A 19,517-nucleotide genomic window follows, 5' to 3' on the forward strand; every position below is an offset into this window, starting at 1 on the left:
CAGGCTGCAACTTTTATTCTTCAAGTTGTGGGAGCTTGAAAAATGCATTTGTGAGTGAGTTCACTTTGGAAAAAAAAATCACCGACTCTGCCAGAGCTGTCCACAGGGGAAACTATGCTGAGACTGTAAACTATGCAGGCTGAGAGGGGAGTGGACATATTTTAAAGGCACAACCTAAACAAAACCCTTCTGTTTGCAGGAGCTCTCCCTGGCAGCAGCACCTGATCCGCCCTTCCCCAGGAAGGGCGTGTTTGTGTCTCCAGAGGGCGGCCAGTGCCAGCCTCTCTCACACAGCATCCCGCCCATCTCGCTTCCTCTCTCCCTCCCTTCGTTTTGGCTGGAGCCGGGGCAAAGAGGAGGAATTTTTGCAGAGAGCAGTAGCTTACCTTGCTCTGGCAGGGAGCAACCTGTGTCCATGCCCAGCTGCATATCCTTCCTGTGGCAAAATAGCTTTTTAATTTTCCAAATTAATTTTTTTCTCCAGTTTTACTGGGCTGTGGTGAAGCCCTGGCCTGGCTGTGCTCCCAGCTGCTGGCCAAGCTGCCTTCCCAGCCCGTCTCTGGAGCCTGTCTCCTCCAGCCTTTTTTCATCAGCCTTCTGCTGTACCTGGCAGAGATGGATGATGGAGGAGAGAGCTGCCCTGTCTATGGAATCTAAAGAAACACTCTCCTGACTCCTGCTGTGAGCCTTCTGCAAGTTTTTGAGTGTTTAAAACTCCCAGCCACATGTGCATCCTACAGAAAAGCTGTGGCACCCCAGGGGAGCCAGCACCAAACCCAGTTTGGGTTCCTGGTCAGTCCTCTGACCCAGCAAAGCCAGGGACAGCAGCCCTGATGGAGCTACAAGGGCCATGGACACCCATGGCAGAGGGTTCCTCAGGGTCCCCATGGCTTGGGAAGAGGTGCTGTGCTGTCCCTGTGCTCCCTTCCCAGAGTTGCTGCTTGGGAAAGGAGGGGTGATGGGAACAGGAGGAAGGATGGCCCCAAACTGGTACCTGTCCCTTTCTGCTGCTAAATTCCATCTGGGGGTTTTGACACCAGCTGTCAGCTCTGATTACCTGTCACTGTTGTAACAGCACTGTCAGGCTGCTGGGCTGCCAGTGCTTGGAGGAGTTGGAGAGATTTTATGCAGGTTTGGGGTTTTTAATTTTATCGATTAATTTGGCAGAGTAGTGGAGGAGGGTTTTTGCCAAGTTTCAATACAGATTTTACTGGTGAGAAACTTTCTAGGGGAAAACATTTTACATTTATTTAGAAAGAAGAAGCATTAAAGAGATTAAATTTATCAGGGTCATCTGATATAAGTCAAGAGTTCTTTTCATGTAAAATCAATATGCGTGAATTATACGGACAAAAATTGGAGGTTAACGCACTCATTACTTACGTGGTGCTCAGGATAATAAATGTTTGATGCTGGAGCATTACTGATAATTTATTAGGCATGGAGTAATAGGTAAAACAAAATGACAGGAAAGGATGGAGAAGGGAATTAATAGGGGAGGGAAGAACAGCAGGAACCATACAGGTCATTGTCACCTTATTGAATTTCATGTCCAAGCTACCAGTGACTTTAAAGAGATGGTGTGAGGCCATCTAACTGCTAAGCTGAAGGGCTGGCTAATGGGAAGAGCTGTGGAAGGTGTGGGAGGAGAGCCCAGCATGGGAGGGCTGGTGCCTTGAGGGGCTGATGCCTGCTACGCTTGGACAGGGCAGAGAAGGGGATATGGATGGGACATGGCTTGGGAAGAAGTGATGCTGCATCTCATGCACCTGAGCCAGCAGGGTCTGCACCCAGCAAGGGCTGAAGACATGAAACCTGGTTGTCTGCTGCTGAAGGGCTTCTCTGAGGGTCACAGTGCCATTTCCCTCCTGTCAGCCTGCTCCATCTGTCACGGTGATGCTTGTCATGCCGCTGGCACCTCTGCTGCTCTGCCAGGGCTGTTTGACACTGGTCAGAGCGTGGACTGGCTGGTTTGTTAAATGTTAAATGTGTGATGATTGAGTGAGGTTTATGTTATTAGGCAGTGAGACTAACAATGCTGATGGGACTTACTCCAGTGGAAGACATTTCCCCTCTCAGCACAGGTTGCTTCTCCCAGGGACGCAGCCCAGAGAAATTAGCCCATGAACCCCTAATGTTGCCTTTTGATGTTTTTTAAAGAAAGTAGTATGTCTGTAATGAGTCAGTCTCACTGGAAGCACCCTGTTTGTTGTGTTCTGAAAGCATTAGAGAAGAAATGTAGTGGGTTAGAGAAGCAGGGACTGATGTCCTGCATTGTCTTTGGCACTTTGGACCAGCACAACTCACCCCAGGCTGCTGATGGATGCCTGCAACTGCAGTGCATTGTGGACCAGCTCTCCTCTAGCAGTAGTTACTAGCCCTTAAATTTTAGGAAGGTATCAGTATCTCAGATGTGACATAGTGTTTTGTGTAGAGGAGCAAGCGCTTGAGCTGGGGAGGGGAAACCTCTTACTGCTCCACAGCTCCTGAGGCAGGGGATTCAGCATGCAGCTTGGCAGGTCCATGGAATATTTGGCACGAGGGGAGCAAGGGGAAGCCCACTACCCATGCACTAGGTGGATTGGGATCTGGGCAGCATGTGGGCTTCTGCTGGAAGAGAGGGAGCTTGGTGGGATGGGGGCTGTAGAAGGAGGATGCAGCAGCATCCTCAGCACACTGGCAGTGTGAGCCTTTGAGAAGCAGAGAGAGGCTGTGGGTGAGGCAGTGGCTGGCAGAGGCTCCAGGAGGACACCACCCCTCCTGCAGCACTGTCCCTGGGGTGTGCAGGGGAGCAGGGCCCTCCCTGCAAGGGCTCTGTGTGTCCCATGGCCACCCAGCCTGCTCCCCACAGAGAGAACCACAGCGCCTGCCTCCCAGCTGGTGCCTCTGTGCTCACAAGAGTTACTGCATTTGGAGAGCCCATTGGTGAGAATGGGGAATCTCTCTCTGCTATGAGAAATTTTAATATTTGGGGAAAGGGAGAGAAGTGGCTGTCTGACAGGAAATGTATCAGCATAGTACAACATGAAACTGCAATTTTACTCTCTTGTGCAAATGGTATCCAGTAGAACTTAATATGCAATGAAGAAATCCACTTCCACTTTATCGGCCAGACTAAATCATGTTGTGCACAGGAGACTTCCTTTTGCTGTGTGCCAAGTAGTAATGATTCTATGCAGACTTGCAGACAAAGGAAAAAAATAAGCCACATAAAAATACCATATGTGCCAGGCATTTTCTGTGTATTTCCTCAGACATTTGAGGAGCACAATAATAAAGTACATGTTTGGTTTTTGGTTTTTGGTCTTTTTTTTTTTTTTTCCCTTTGAAAAGCAAATTAAGTTTTGTGAAGGGGGAAAAATAGTTTCCTTAGCTTCAGATAAAAGAGAATATTTCAGCTGCTGGGCTGGACTTTTCTGCAGCTCGGACAAAAGCGAGGTCAGGACACCAGCAGTCACAAATGGAGCAGCATATGGCCGGTCAGCCCGGACCTGCCAGCGCATTGTATTCCTCCAGCAGATATGTGGGGCACGGAGCAGGAGGAGCAGCTCCACTAAAAAATGATACAGAGGTGATATTAAAAGGACCTGAAAAATGGCAGGAGCTGCAGGCTGGGCTGTGGTTACCTACAGGGAACAAGCTCTGCCTTTGGAGCAGAGCTCCAGCTCCGTCCTCGACACCTGCTCCCGCAGCCGAGCCTTTGTGTGGCTGGGAGCATCTGCAAGGTCACAGGGACCAGGCAGCCCGAGCTTCAGGGAAGGGGCTTTGCTGTTCCTGGTAAAAGCCCTTTCCAAATGGAGGGTGTGCTTTTAGGAACTGTGCTTGAAATGCTCACCAGTGTTTTAACTTCCTTCAAAAGGGCTGTGTTCTTTCTGGAAGAAAATGCTGTTTGTTTTCCCCAGTTTCAGATCAGAAGCTATATATGGAAACAGAGCTACTTTTCCCTTTCACTTTTGGATATTTCTGGAAAAAGGGGATGTAGTTTTCAGTGAAAGGCAGGATAACCTGTCTGGTTCTTCTTTCCCTCTTCAATAAAAGAGGGGAAAAATTAGAAAGCTTTTAATAACTTGAAGCTGAATACACATATATGCTTTCTTCTAGGATACTTTTTATTACAGTATGCTCTCAATGATTTATTGTCTTCTGAAATTTCTCAAGGAACATTTAAGAAATCCACCCTCTTAGAAAGGACAAGAATAGGTTGCTTCTGTGAAGACTGACAGTGTTCTTGTGCTGGTGTGGAGATTACTTGAGGTGATGCTTCATCCTAACAGAGGGGACATTTTCTAGCAGGGATTATGATGTGAATTGTACTTAAAAGGTGTAGGCACACAGAGTTGGTGGTAGCTGGGAGTGGGGCTGTGGCCCAGCCTCATCTCTAATGGGCTACAGCTGTGACCAGCAGGTGAAAGCAATGAGCCATGGAGTGCTCAGGGGCACTGACCAACCACCACAGGGAACACAGGTGCAATGCATGAACAATCAGAGGTATTAAAGGTTGGGCTAAAGAACAAGAAGGGCAGATGCTTGCAGCCTTCTGGAGTGGAAGGATGTTACTCTGTGTGGGGAGATGCCTGAGGCTTTCTGAAGAGGTAAGGTGTTACTCTGTTTGGGTTGAAGCTTTCTGAAATTGTGTGATGTTGCTCTGTGTGGCTGTCTCAACTGTGGTGTATGGTGTGACAAAAAAGAATTGTGCCTTTATTGAGAATTTTTATTGTTGTTACAAAGCTGAAAGAAGAGGTTTTCCTACTTTGCAATCAGGTTGTTTGGACTAGGATGATAATGAAATAACATTTAATGGAAGCAAGTAGGGCATTAATTATGTGAAAAGCATGTGAATGAAGATCTGTTTTCTGCAGATAATTGAGGAGACTTGAGTCACTTTTGGCCTGCAGACACACCATCATTCATATCTTTTGAATCTTTTATTTGAGATGAGCTGTAATGGACTTGGAATCTAGAGAGTGTCTTTCCCTCGTTGCTGAGGCATCTGTCATGTTGTGCCATGCTACTTCATGTTGCTCTGATGACATGGCAGAAGATAACAGCACCATGCAAAGCCGAGCGTGATAAATGTGACATGGCATGTCCAAAACAATACTTGCTTTTAGTAGATCAGTTATCCTTTAAAAGCTAGTATTTAGGTTTGTCCTTAGATAATTCAATAGCTCCCATCTCTGGTAGGAATGATGTCAACCTGAGTTACTGTTTGTGATGAGCAGCGCTGATGGGACGTGATGGCATGAAAAGGATGAAAGAGCAGCAGGCTCCGGGTGCACATCCCAGAGCTCATTGCTGAGTACCTGGTCAGGGCCAGGTTCAGGGGCTGGGCATGACAGCAGTGTGAGAAAGAGACAAACAGGATCTGTCACAGGCCAGCTGTCCTCCCTGACAGCCTCTGCCCACCACAGCACTTTGGGTTTTAACTTCTCCTTTTACAGAGGTCACCAATGGAGTGCCTGCATTAAGGCAGTGAAAGAAGGAGGAAAGAAAAAGCAACTCCTCAAAAATATGGAAAATCGTGTGAACTGGTTAAATGAGGAACTGAAATCAAATTGTTAAAACCCAAATTTTGATGTAAATCTTGCTCAGCCAGTTGGTCATGCAAACTGCATTGGTGTGATCTGACAGGACCCCAGGGAGATGCCAGCTCTGCCCCCTGGGAGCGACAGGGTCAGAGAGCATCCAGCAGTCAAAAGTGGGGTGCATCCTGGACCTCCAGAGTTACTTCCTCTTCACAGAGGAATATTTTGAAAACTGTTTATTCTTACATGTGAAAATCAGAAATCTAGGCTGGAAGAATCTGTGGTATTTGACAGCCTTTTTTCTCTTTTCTCCCTCTCTCTCACCTGCACTCTCCCCTTGCTGGCTTTTATATGCCCTATGCATACTGCTGTCTGTTCTTGATAGTAATTATTTTCAGTGATTCAAAACACTTATTAAGTTAGTTTAAAAAAATTGCATATTTTTCAGAGCCCCTGTTGAGGTTAGAGGAAGAAAAAGAAGGTTAAATCAGGTACTGAGCATCCACAGTGCACAGTATTAATAGCTTATTTATTACTTCACAGGCATTAAGCATTTTTATTCAGAAGTATTGAATAAGCAGAAAGTAATCTACATAGGAAACAGCTAAAATGTCAGGCTGCAAATTAGTTTGTTTAGGCAGCAAGCACTGAGGGTTTCAGAGTTGCCCTCTCGTGTGCTGTCGTGCTCTGGTTACAGGCAGTGACCCTGCCTTCAAATCACAGCCATGAGCGGGCTGAACTTGGTTTTTAACCCGAGCACAGTTCACCAGGAGTTATTTACATATGCTGGCTGCAGGACTGAAGCCATGGTGCTGCTCAGGGTTTCACATGGCTGCCTGTACAGCCTGTAACCCTGCACAGCCTGTAACCCACCCCAGAGCTGTGACCCTCCTCCTCTGCCATCCCAGAGAATCTCCCATTGCCTGCACCAAGAGGCTGCTGCAGCCCCCAAATGGGTGTATGTATAGCCTGGTTTTATTTTAGCTCACGGATCTTTAGCTGCTAGAGCCTGACTCTGTCCACAGGCTCTAGGCTGTTTTGCCAGGCTTTCTGGTGATATCTCAGACAATTCAGGGTTGCAGCCACATAAAGGTTACTCCTGCTGTGAGAAGGGATGGCGGGGAGGTTGCACTGGGTGCACTCTGCTACTCCTGATCCTTTGCCAAAGTCCATTTTTTGTTGTAGTGTCGAATGTGTTTGAGCCAGCTCGTGGGAGAGCATTCTGTTCTCTGGGTGACAGGGAAGTGGTAGGGTAGCCCATCTTCCAGACTGGCCTCTTGCTGTGCATCCCATCAGCCCTGAGATCTCTGCTTAGGCTGCCAACACACAGATCAATTAGTCCCTGCCATGCAGGGTACCCTGAGGAGCAGCCCAGTGCCCCACAAACCAGTCTGGCCCTGCAGAGCATTTCCTGTCTGCCACCAAAGAGCAATGCCCTTGTCACCAGTATGCAGCTGAGATGGATGTGAAGCCATGACCCAGATGTGTGAGACTCTGTCCCATAATTAGTCCTCCAAACCAAGCAGCTGCTAGGCCATTGCTTTTCACCTGGCTCTCACCCTGATCTCATGCTCGCATGGTGCTGCTTGAATCATTTCACTAAAAATTCCCCGAGTGACGCAGAAATCCGTGGCAACTGTACCTGTCCCTGTCTGCACAGTGTCACCTGCAGGCAGGTCCCACAGCTTCCCCTCTTCATCTCTTCTGCTCTTCATCACTTAGGAAGGGAGGACAGGGAGAGCTCGGGGATTTAGGGCACACGAGGAGTACATGGGGATCCCACGTACCTGAAAGATTTCCTCAGTATAGGATTTTGATTTTTGGTACTGCGGGTCTATTGTAAAGGGACCTCATCCCTCAAAAAAAAAACCCAACCCAAAACAAACACCAAAGTATTTTTCCCTCTGAATCTTCTGACAGCATTGTAAATTGCTGAAGGAAGGGTTGAGAAAAATCAATCTTCATTTGGGAAGGGCTTTTTCTCCTAGCATGCTTTTTCCACAGAATCTCCCTTTCCAGATTCCTCATTGCTTGCCAGGAGCAGTAGCCACAAATCCAATAGTGAATGGGAGCAAGAAAGGCCATAGCAGGGGAAAGTTGTAATTGAAGAAATAGAGCAGCGTGTTTTTGCTTCTGTTTTTTTCTCCCCTTAGATAAACTCCCTTTCATAAAACCCATAGGCCCGCAGAAATAAACATTTTTTTCCATTGGCATTTTGCTTTAGCAAAGTTTGTTCTAAAAAGTACAGAAGAACAAAACAAGCTGTTTCCTCACTGCTAAACATGTTTACCCAACCTCAGAGCTTCACTAATAACTCTGTTTCTTAGCACTAGACATCATAGCAACTATTCTGCAGTGTACAGTGCTGCAGTGGGCTGGTTTGTTTGCTTCTGAGTGATTTCCAGGCATCTGAGGATACCACGCTGCGTTAAGGCAAGCAAGATGCTTTTAACCTTCATGCACAGATTGAAAAAAGCTGGCTGCTCTGAATGAGCTACATGTAAGCTTCGTATTAGTCCAAGGACTAATATGAATGGAAATCCTATCTTCTTTAGCTGACTTGAGTTGAAAAATAACATTTAAGGGACTCAGGAAAATATCTTTTCCTCTTGGACAACACCCAGCTGAATGGGAGACACAAGGAAAAAAAAAGGCAGGCTAAATTCTGCAGTAAAACATAGCACTCCTTCCATCCTCTCTGTTCCTCTTTTCTTTTTAGTGCAGCTAAATATTTTCCCCCTGTTTATCATCACATCAGTGGAGGGCTTTGTGTAGTGCGACAGCACGTAATTCAAGGAGGCAAGCAGCATTCTTTAAAGCTGTGTGTTTTCCCAGATTCAACATTACTGTGCCAGACAGCAGGTCTGCACCTTCTGCTGCTCTAATGAGCTTTGAGAGGAGCAGGCAGACAGAGCAGAGTGTGGCTCTCCACCTGAATCCTCTCTACGTCATTTGCCAGATCCACGTTTGTATGAGCCCAGTGTCCACGAGAGCTCTCCATCTTGAGATGTGGGAGTGTGGGTGTTAATAAAAATGAAGTGGTTTAAAAATAAAAGAGAGAAAAAAAATCCCCCACTTCTGGCCAAGTTGCACTCAAGGTGTGTGCTATAGGGATGATGCAGGAGGTTTGCAGTGAGCCATTGGATGGTTTGAGAACTGCAGATCCAGACTAAAGGAAAAAAATATCAAATTTTCTCCACTTTATACCTTTGGCAAATAATTTCACATCTTCTCCTATTACAGAATATGGTAATAAAGATTGAGATTTAAAGATTTAAGAGCTGATGGTAGGAGCATATGGGATAGAAGGTTGTGGGAGGTTAAAGAAGTCTTCTGAAGTCCAGCTTCCCGGATAATTTTCCTCTCGCAAAAATTTGGTTGCCTTTGGAATGACCCGGTTCAGGGTGCGTTTGCTGATCGCTATCTGCCGTCTCTCTCGGTGCTCCAGGGCTGTGCCCGGTGCCCTGGGGCACTGTCCCAGCCCCATTCCACCCCCTCTCCTGACGGCAGCCGCTTCCCCTCCTCTCCTGCTGCTTTCAAAGGATAACCCAAGTATTTCAAGGGCTGAAATCCCCCTCTCGCTCTCAACTGGCTGATTTCCTTTGCCTTGTGACTAATAATTAATTAGGAAAAGGTTAATTCTGCACCTTCCAGTACTTTTTCTCCAATGTTATTCAGACCATGGTTATTTTCCTTTTGCCCCTCTGTCTCTCCTGTAAGAGTGGCTTTTTTGGGATTAGTCCATTTCTGATCTTGACATTTTTTGTCTGTTGCCTTGCACGTCTCTATTTAACAGCATATTACCTGTGTCACTTCATGTGAAATCCATGTAATTATTTTTTAGGTTTGAAAGGTTTTTGCTTTCAAAGGGCAAACAACTGTTTCCAGCATTCTTTCCAGGTGCATTAAGACATGTGGGAACTTCCAAACACAGTGGGAGGAGAAGTTTCAACATCAGCAGTGTCTAGAAGTGCTAGCTGGTGTCCCTTGACACTTTCTTTGTGGAAGATGATGGTTGTCTGCAGAGGCTTTTCAGCAGCTAATTTTAAAAGCATCTTAAATAAATCTGTCCTTTAGTTACAAAGAGAGAATACCAGGTAGGGACGAAATGTCTGCAATCTATTGTGTGTGCCCTTCTAGAAAAATTCAAGGAAAGAAAACAAAGTTTGAGAAAATGTTAAGGCCTCTTTCAAAATATTTATTTCTGGATTCAGGGTTTTCTTTCCTCATTAAAAGTATTCATCAAATTCAGCATGATGTCACCAGTTGACCAGATCAGTGTCAGGTGTCACCAAGGGCTATTTGTTGTCCCCAGATTCTGCTGAACATGGCCCAGCAAAATCAGGGGCAGTGATGTGTTCTTCCTTGGCAAATCCTTGCCCTGTGTGGCAGTGTTATTAATTTTCTTTGTGCCAGCAGCAGTGGAGAGCAGCGTGGTGCAGTCAGTGAGTGGTGCTCAGTCAGGGCCAGGACACCCAACCCTGGCTGGTGGCATCGTTGCAGTCAGAAAAGATCTTCTGACATTTTTGCTCTTTGTGAGCTGCTGCCTTTGTGCCACTCCCTTCAGAGGATGACTGCAAAACATGCCACAGATGTGGGGATAATCCATGTTTGAGACCCTGGTGGGATCAGAGGTTTCACATGGGATGGCAGGTCTCAGTCTGGTGAAGGGCAGTGCTGTGCAATGCTGTTGGTTTTGCTGCTTCACCCTGCTATGATTGCCATATTTTGTCATCAGGATATGTTGATTTGGCCCAGGAAAAAACTTCATCTAGGAACACTAAACACATACGTAGAGCAACCAAAGGCATGGGGACATGGGAGGGCAGGTCAAGCCAGTGTGAGGCCTGTATCTAGCACTTGTGGGGGCTTTGGGGTTCCAGTAACCCACAGGGGGATGATGTTTCCAGTGGTGTGGGTGAATCTGAAGATGTGGAAGCTGTGTAACACAGATTACCTGTGCAATATGTGATGTACAAATACATTCTGCATCCATTAGACCAACCTTTAATAATCTCCTGTGTAGAGCACACAACTACCCCACAACCCTGCAGTCCCTGGAGCTCACAAGGGTGAGATAAGGACATGGTCAAGAGGTTCCTTCATTCTCTGTCTATTTTTGATAAGAGAGGGTTGGAAGTACTTCAGCTGTGCTGCTGAACTCCTGGTTTTGAGCCTGGTGTTTCTTAGTATTCTGGGGTTTTTTCTTACTTTATCCAAGTACTGATTATGGCAACATCACTATGCATCAATTTTATACCAAGCAAACATGTTTCATTTGTGAAGATCTGGGAGAAAGAGAGAGGGAAGATGAGATCCCCCTTGCTATTCCTGCCCAAAGCAGGATGGGCCATCCAGTGCAGCATTTGTCCACCCCAGAGTCCCCAGGCTGCCCTTCCCCAGTGCTGATCCATTGGCATGGATGGAAGAGGCACTGCTGGCAGTTTGTGTCCATCAGGGCAGCCCTGCTGGGGGACACAGCCTTGCTCTGCCATTCACTGCAGCCAGGGGTGAGGGGCCCTTGGTGTGCTCCTCGTGTAGCCTCTGGCCAGCAGCTGTGACTGCCTCAGCAGCTGATGTGTGCTGGGGTGAAGGAATTTGGCTCCCTGAGGGGGTAATGACATTGATCACTCGCAGCCAGTCTTCTAAGTGGCACTTGGTAGAGCAAATGCATTTAAAAAACAGTATTTTTGAAACACAGCACTGTAGATATTGTATTCTTGCCCTCCCAGGGTAATTTTGAGGAGAGCAGGGCCAAGGCCCCAGGCTGTCCTGCAGGCATGGCTCCGTCCCCATGTGCTCTCTGTGCAGCACATCCTCAATGTCACTCTCCCTCTTCTGAAATTACTTTTGCACTTTTAGGCATTTTAGGGATTGTTTTTTGACCTTCAGGCTTCCACCTCCAGCTCAGGACTTGTCAGCTTCTGGGACATGGGCTGTAGACAGCTCCAGGCTGAAAGGCTGCCCAGTTCTCGTTTGATCCCGTGCCAGGCTGTCCCTGGGTTAGGGCTGGGCTCCAGCAGCTGCAGCACAGGCAAACGAAGCCATGGCTGGGGCTGGCAGGGACCACAGGACTCTCCTTGGTGAGCAGACTCAGTAAGAGCAGCCCTACAGAAGCCTGAAAGGCAAGGGGACACAACTAACCTCCAGGGGAGGTCATTTAATAAAGTTATTTCCAACCAACTCCACTGCTGCTCTTGCTGAGTGTGGTGCTCCTTCATTAATGAGTGAATGGCTGGGATTTCATTTTCCCCCGTCCTGGTTTTCCAGACCCCTTCTTGAGAAAGCAAACAGAATTCAGACAAAAGTGACAGTTTTCTGGATTAAATTACTTCCATCTTCTTCTTTTTGATTTCCTTTAAACCAGAGCAGAGTCTCTGAAGGCATCAAAATGGATACTTTTTGCATTTGAAACTATTTGCCCCTATTAACTAACATAAACATATCTTTAAAAGTCATGGCTATTACTGATTGAGTACTATCACATATTTCTGGTGAGAATTTGGATTTTGAGGAGGGAAGGGCTTTTTATGCACCCAGAACCGAAAAAATACAAACAAACCCCATCACCCAAACCACGTGTGTTCCTTTGAATACGTTTCCCACATTTCCTGCAAGGTCTGTTGTGAAGGGAGCAGTAGCCAGAGACTGGCTTCATGCACCACAAATGCCAGGAAATCAATTTAGGGCAGCAAAATATTTCCCTTTTCCTTGGAAAGTGGGCATGCTTTCCTTCCCAGCCCTGGAGAGGCACAGCCAAGAGAGGGGTGAGCAAACTGCTGAGCTGGGCTGCAGAGCAGGGGCTGGACCTGCAGTCCCAGGGAGCCTGGGGTCTGATGGGATTAGCCTGCTTATCTGCTTTTCTGCCTTTCAGTTAGGATTTAGTTAAGAATTTCCTGCATCTGCATCAGCAAGAAAAAATGGCTGTTCCTGGGATTTGGAAAGGTCAGCATCAGGCCAAAGATATTTAAGCACAGAGTTTGAGACTTTCGAGGTGGTGGAAGTGCATAGGCTGGAGCCAAATCCTAAAAGTAGATCCTTGGCAAAAGGAAAGGGCTGGAGTGCTGTGTCTGTGTGCATGTGTGAGCAGCAGCAGGAGCTGTTCCCACTCCTTTTTGGGGTGGCTGTTTGTCCCTCTGCACCAAACCTGCAGCAAGGGCTCGGGGGCTCTCAGGTCTCGCGGGGTGTGTCAAATTTGGGACACCATCCTCCCCCTGCTGCAAAGCCCATGACTTTTCCCTCCCCAAAACTGTGCTTTGCCCACCAGCCAGCAGCAGGTAGCTGCCTACTTTGGAGAGTTACTGCTCTGCAGGCAGAAAAAGCCCCTCGGATTAATGGTCTGCCTAAGAGCTGAAGAGAAAAAAAAAGAGAAATAATTTTAAGTATCACATTAAAATGCCACTCCACATCTGAAAGGATCCATTAAAACTTTTATAGAGCTTTTTACATTTGTTTCCCCACTTTTACATTTTGTTCTGATTCAGGCACTTCTCTCTTATAGTTCTCCTATGTAATAAACATTTTTGCCTCGGTTGGCTCTGCTCTGAGAGGGACTATTTTTGGTGCAGATGAAAACGTGGCACTTCTGATAGAATAGAGTTTTTCTTTCCAAAATCACCATTTGCAGGGATCCAGCCTGGCCAGGAGCCTTGGGCTAACCCCCTGGATGTGTTCTGCACGATCTTTCATAAAAATGTTGTATTTTTTAAAGGGATTTGGGGAGTGCACCTAGGCTTCACCCTCTGGTTCTTCTCTTTGTTAGAAGAAAGGTTTCTGAGGTCCAGCAGAAATCCCTGACAGCACTCAAGGCCAGGCTGGAGTGGCCTCTGAGGAGTCTGGTCTAGCTGAGGATGTTCCTGCTCATTGCAGGGGGGTCATCACCTTGCTGACCTCTAAAAGGTCCCTTCCAACTCAAACCTTGCTGTGATTCTGTCATTGGGCTGTGGCCAAAAAAATAGAACTTTCAGCTGTTTAGCCTTTTCCATTACTTTTTAAAATATTTAAATTCCTAAGGGTTTGAGGGGCATGGACACAGGCCCTGCTGTCTGCAGGGCAAGGCAGGAGCTGCAGGACGTGTCCTGCATCCTGTCCCCTCCATAGGGCTGGGAATGCTCACCATCCCAGCTGCCTGCCCAGGCACTGAGGGGCCTCTCCTGAACCTGCTCCTCATGCCCAGTGTGCTCAGGGAGCTGGTGCTGTCAGTGTGTCACTTGGGAAATCATTCTAAAGCCTCACATTTACACTGCACTCAGGTGTCCCCATGGGGCACAGCCAGCCCCTTCCCAGGTTAGTCACAAACAACCCAAGGGAGCACAAGTTGTGCCATGTGCTGCCCTTTCCTTGCCCTTTGCTCCTTCTCCTGTGTCCCTGGCATTGCAGATCCTGCCACATGGATTCCCACTCACTGCTTACCTGTACTTCCTGACTGGGGGATGTGACAGTCTATTATTTAATCCTGCAGCTTGTCCTCTTACACAGATAATGTATTTCTGCAAGTTGACTGCTTGAAGCAAAGCGCCTCAGTGCCCTGGGAAGGTGTGGCCACCCCAGAGGGCATTTCTCAGGGGCAATAAGGGTTTGGCCTCAGCATTGCCAAGCTCCTTGCAGGGCTCCCCATCTCCCTGTGCTGCCTTGTTGCTGCTTGGGCTTCCCTGCCCCTGCTCTCGCTGCTTGGCACCAGCACACCTAAGCCTTGCAAACCCAGGGCAGGCTTCAGGAATGCAAATAATGTTCCCTGTCCATCCAAACCATGTCTCTAAAAACCTTTCCCTCTTGTTCCTTGTTGCCCTGGAGGATAGTTACTTCAAAGAGCAGCCCTGTTGCCTGGCATTTCAGTTTATCTCATTACCATTGTGTTTGCCAAGCCAGCCAGCTTTGCCAAAAACAGAATCAAGGTTGTTGGCAGTGCTGGCTGGCTCACATCTTCACCCTCCCTGCTGGCAGAGATGCTAATTTCCCCTTGATTGCAAACCCTGCATTCATCTTTTGTGAATAAGCTATGCCCACAGCCACACCATAATGGCTTTAAAAACCTGGCCTGAGCCCGTGGGCCCCTCTGCTCTGCTCTCCAAGGCAGGGCTAATGGATGCTGCTGGATCATTCACTTGCCACTCTTCTGGCCCAGGACAGCAGCTGGCTGGCACCCACAGCTGGCAGAGGGCAGGCAGAGAGCCCAGGGCAGGAGCTGGGGAGGCACAGCAGTGCAGAGGGATGGACAGACAGACAGACGGATGGACAGTGGGTGGGTGCAGGGCTGCACACACCACTCGAAGGCCATTTGTCACAGCAGGGGCTGGTCACAGGAGTAGGGGTGAGAGCTGACAGTTTCTGGCTCCAGGGGCTTCCCTGGGCTTCAGGAAAACTCAGAACAGCCTCAGGATACCCTCAGGATGGCTCTAATACAATCTGATTTCCCTCTTGCTCTCTTGAGTTGATTACAACAAGCTGTGTGTAAATTTTTTAGAAGTCTTGGGTGCAAAACGCTGAGCTGGCAGTGGTGTGGCACAACCTGAGCAGCTTGTGCTTGGGCTGGCATTGCCACCATGGTCAGAATGGGACTGCAAGCTTTGGGGTTGCTGCTTAAAGTCAGTTTAATGGCTGAGGACTATTTTATTGTTTTTAACACCCATAAAATGAAACATACCTCAAAAAAAATTTAAAAAATAGCAAATCCTGGATCTATTAAGAAGGGGTGAGCAGCACCTGCAGGGATGGGTGGGTTGGGGAGGACAGCCACATGCCTGGGCTTTACCATTCCTGTTTAGGATAGGCCTGCCCCAGTGATGCCATGGCTGTTGCTAAGCAACAAGTGATGCCTGCTGTAGCCAATATTGCCCTCCTAAAGGTGTGTTTGCAAGGAGCACTCTGCTGTGTGCATGGCATCAGTTTGCAGGTGTATGGATTTGCATTAGTTAGTGGCAATAGATTTTGGCAATGCTTCAGGGTGGTGTTAAAATGGAATACAATGTGGCAGGAAGATCTTGTGCAGCAAAAGCATCAAGCCCTCCCCTTTGTTTGGCTGGAACTTAAAGCTGGGATATCTAACTCACCAAGATAAATTAACAGTAAATCAGGTTACAGAATAAATTAACAAATTAAATTGGGTTAGTTGGAAAGTTTAAGAAGGAGGAGCATTTGTGAGCTGCTTGCATTACAAACACATTACAAAGTCTTGAGCTGGAAGGGAAGGCTCGCACAGAATGTGTGACTGTCCCAGTGCTGCTTTGATTCCCAGTCTTTATCAGGAAGAGACTGGACCTGCTCTAACCATGAATTAGCACCCACATCGAGAAAGCCTTTTGGCTGCTCCTCTTCTTCTGGTTTTGTGACTCATTGCCAGAGATTTGCAGAGGATAGGGCTCCTCTCATGGGCCATCACAAACTCCCTTTTTCATCTTCTTGAGCTTCTTTTCCTTCACTTGCTTTGCTCCACCAGCCAGCACCTGACTTTGCCTCCTGTGCCTGCAGAAGATGCTCCCCAGGGATGTACCCCTGGTCCTGCCTGTTCATGCAGGGTCTCTCCTCACCCCTTGGCCTTGGTGGTGACTTTGGCCGTGCCCAGAGCCGTTTGCAGGGCAGGGCCGAGGCGCTGCTGCCTCTCAGGGTGTCCAGGAGGGGCTGGCCTGATGGTCTCACCGTGCCAGAGACCTTCCCTGTGCTCCTTCACTCACCCTGGGCTCCTCTGCAGGGCACAGCAAACTCTCATCTGATGGCAGCAGTGAGAAGGGGAACTGGGGCAAAGTATTTTAACTGTATTACTTTCAGGTGCTTGCCACATCTTTTCTAATTAAAATAAAATCATCTTAGGACTCCTGAAATGAATATTTGGTATAATGGATTCAGAAAGTGATGAAAATGTTTTCATTAAATAGTGAGAGAGGGAGAGAGACCCTGCAAGGCACAGCATTTTATCTCAACTCTCTAATAACATTAATAAACTCTTTAATCTTTGTCACGTTTATGACTTAATGGCAATCCTTAAAGACATGACAGACAAGTTAGAGCTGCCAGGTTCCTTTAACCTATAAGCATTCATATCCTTCTCAGGATTTTGATTAAGTGGAAAATTCCTCTGCAAGGGGCTTTATTCTCCTTGTAAATCTGTGCTCTGAGGTTGTGGCAGGGGATGCTCAGCTGGGGCCTGGCCATGCTGTGGGATGGGGGTGTCACCTCCCAATTCCACTGCCAGGGGAGCCCCAGGGGTGCTCAGTGCCAGCCCTGCTGTGACCAGCCCTGGCTGTTCCCCTTCTCCCACCTGCTGCTGACCTGGCCCTGCTATGGCCCTGCCTGTCCCCCATGGCCCTTTGGCTCTGCTCTGCATGAGAACCATGCTCAGAGTGCTTGGTGCCAGCTCTGTGCTGTGCTCCCTGTTCCTCTGGGCTGCAGGGCACTGAGAATCCCTGCCCCTGAGCCTCTGCTCACACACAGGGGCTGGGGCAGCCTCTGGTTTCAGACAAGTAATATTTGCTTGTGGCAAGGCCAGCACTCCAGTTGTGGGTGCTGAGAGCTGCCAAGCCCAGGCTTCACTCTGCCCCAGTGTGCCATGAGATGTGCGTGGTCCAAAGCAGCAGATATCCAGGGGGAAAATAGTATGGATCATATAATTATGGAGCTGCACAACAAGACGGGCACAGCTGGGGGCTGACTCCAGCCTTGGGATTTTCTTTTTTATTTTTCTCAGCAATCTGGCAGTTTCTAACCATCAAGTTCCTGACTAGAAAAGCTAATTGATATTCCTTTAATGTAAGGTTTTTGCATTTAATCTCCTTTATTTATTTTGTTTTGTTAATGTTACATCAAAGTGCAGCCTTTCTTTCCTCTGCTGCTGGGGCTTGGACCCAGAACATCCATTTTGGCAGCTGCCACCCCACTGTTCCCAGCTGGAAGCAGAGGGATGCTCCAGTGGTGGGGTGGGTGCAGAAAAGGGACTCTGCACCCTTGGCAGGGCTGTGGCAGCTGCATCCCTTCCCCTGAGGCCCCTGCAGTGCCCAAACCCAGAGACTTCCACGTGGGACAGGTGTTATTTCATCCACATTTGGTTCACTGTCTTCTGCTGCACACATAAGTACCAGCCTGCTGAATTCGCTCTTGTAAATGATAAGCTGGAGCCTCTTTGGTTGCTTCTCAGTCACGTGCCAGCAATAAAATGAAGAATCACCCCTCTTTTATTTGCATAATTTTGATGCTGTCAAAAGAAAGAGACAATACTTATGTAGCATAAGGAGAATTTTTAAATAGAAGCATTACATTTTAAAACCCTAATAAAGATAAAAGCAAAATAAACACTGGAATTTGAATTTAGAGAATGAGAGAAGAAAGATTAGGCTGGGCTGGGGGAGTAATGAAGGTAGTGGCTGGTAACAATTTTTAATAGCACATTAATGCTGAATTACTATGGAATTTCTGCAGGAGTCGAGATGACATCCACATAAACACCAAATGAATTCCAAATGATTGGTATTATCATAAAGAGCACCAAATGAATTAATAATGATGGAACACTTAAACTAAAACGTTATCTTCCCTAATCTGTTTTCTCTTTTATGCACTGCACAATTCATTTTTAGCCAACTACGACCCTTTCTTTCATTTGTCTTTTAATTTAAAAACATATATATTTATTTTTGCATGGATGTTCTGCTCCTGCACTGCTTGAAGTGGGACTTGGACTGGTCCATCTTCACAACAGTTTTGTGTTGGCCTCAGAAAATTTCAGCAATGGATGGGAAGACATCTGGACACAAGCCTTGTCGCTGGGAAAACGACTATGACTAATAAAAACAATAATAATAACCATTCCCTCCTGATGGTCCCACATGTGCACAGACCTCAGGGCACCCTTAGCAGCGTTTAATAAGCTAAATGGCTCACTTTACAGCAAGGCAATATGTCTCCCCTCCCATGGAGGAGGAGAGGAGGCCGAGCTCGCAGCTGAGTCGAGATCAGTGAGCAGGACTCTGGGGCTGGTTTTGGGTGTCCCAGAGCCCCAGCACTGCTGCCACACACTCTGTGGGCTCCTCCATTCCTGTCCCATGGGGCTCCTTGGCACAGCCTGGGCAGGACAGCAGCCCAGCATCGCTGCCTGGGGCAGGGCTGGCCCCGGTGCCTCCCACGGCCGGGCTGGGTGTGCACGCTGACATATTAGCAGTCAAATGACATTTAGAGAGCACAAGTCTCACTCTCTCCTGCAGGCCAAGTAAATATCATTAGTAATGATATTAAATCTCAAATTGTGCTGCTGCACTATGGCAACCACTCAGCAATTTGCTATTGCAGCTTGTTCCTAACAATTACTTTCATAGACTTTATTTCTTGGAAAACTATTACTGACCATAATCTTCTACGTGGCATGCTATGAAAAGAAATAATAATGATAATAATAAATTAATTAAAGGAAAAAAGTCAACCCAGCTTCCAGAGTGAGGGTGTAATGCTGCCACGAGGCTGGCATGGCAGGTTTTGGATGTTTTAGGAAGCTGGGAGCTGCACGGGGAGCTTGGCAGGGCACAGCTTTTCTGCCCTGTTGTTCTTTGTGGCTTCGATGCAGGAAGTGGTGCAGGGAAGTCAGCTGGCTCTTCTCTACAGTATCCATCACACAAATATAATTTTATTTTTCTATACAAAATTAAGTTTTTGTACGTGCATGTGTATTTATTAGATCTGAGTATGCAGGCATATCCGTGTGTGTGTATAGGGTACGTGTGTGCATACACACAGACAGGTGCATATATATTTCTCCATAGATGTATTTATACATCCATTTGTACCTTTACACATCCCAGGCTGTCCATAGCCGTGTGCACACTCACACAGAGCCCCTCAGCTCCTGGCAGCTCCTCCCTGCAGCCCTGCTGGCTGGGCTGTGACACTGGCAGGCCGCTGGCCCCACACACGCGCTGAGCCCCTGTGACAGAAGCAACATATAATTACATTACAAATTAACTTGCAAATGCTGGCGGTGATGTACTCCACAGGAGAAAAAAATAAAATCAT

Source organism: Molothrus ater, chromosome 7 (genome assembly GCF_012460135.2).
Source record: "Molothrus ater isolate BHLD 08-10-18 breed brown headed cowbird chromosome 7, BPBGC_Mater_1.1, whole genome shotgun sequence".
Classification (NCBI taxonomy): Eukaryota; Metazoa; Chordata; class Aves; order Passeriformes; family Icteridae; genus Molothrus; species Molothrus ater.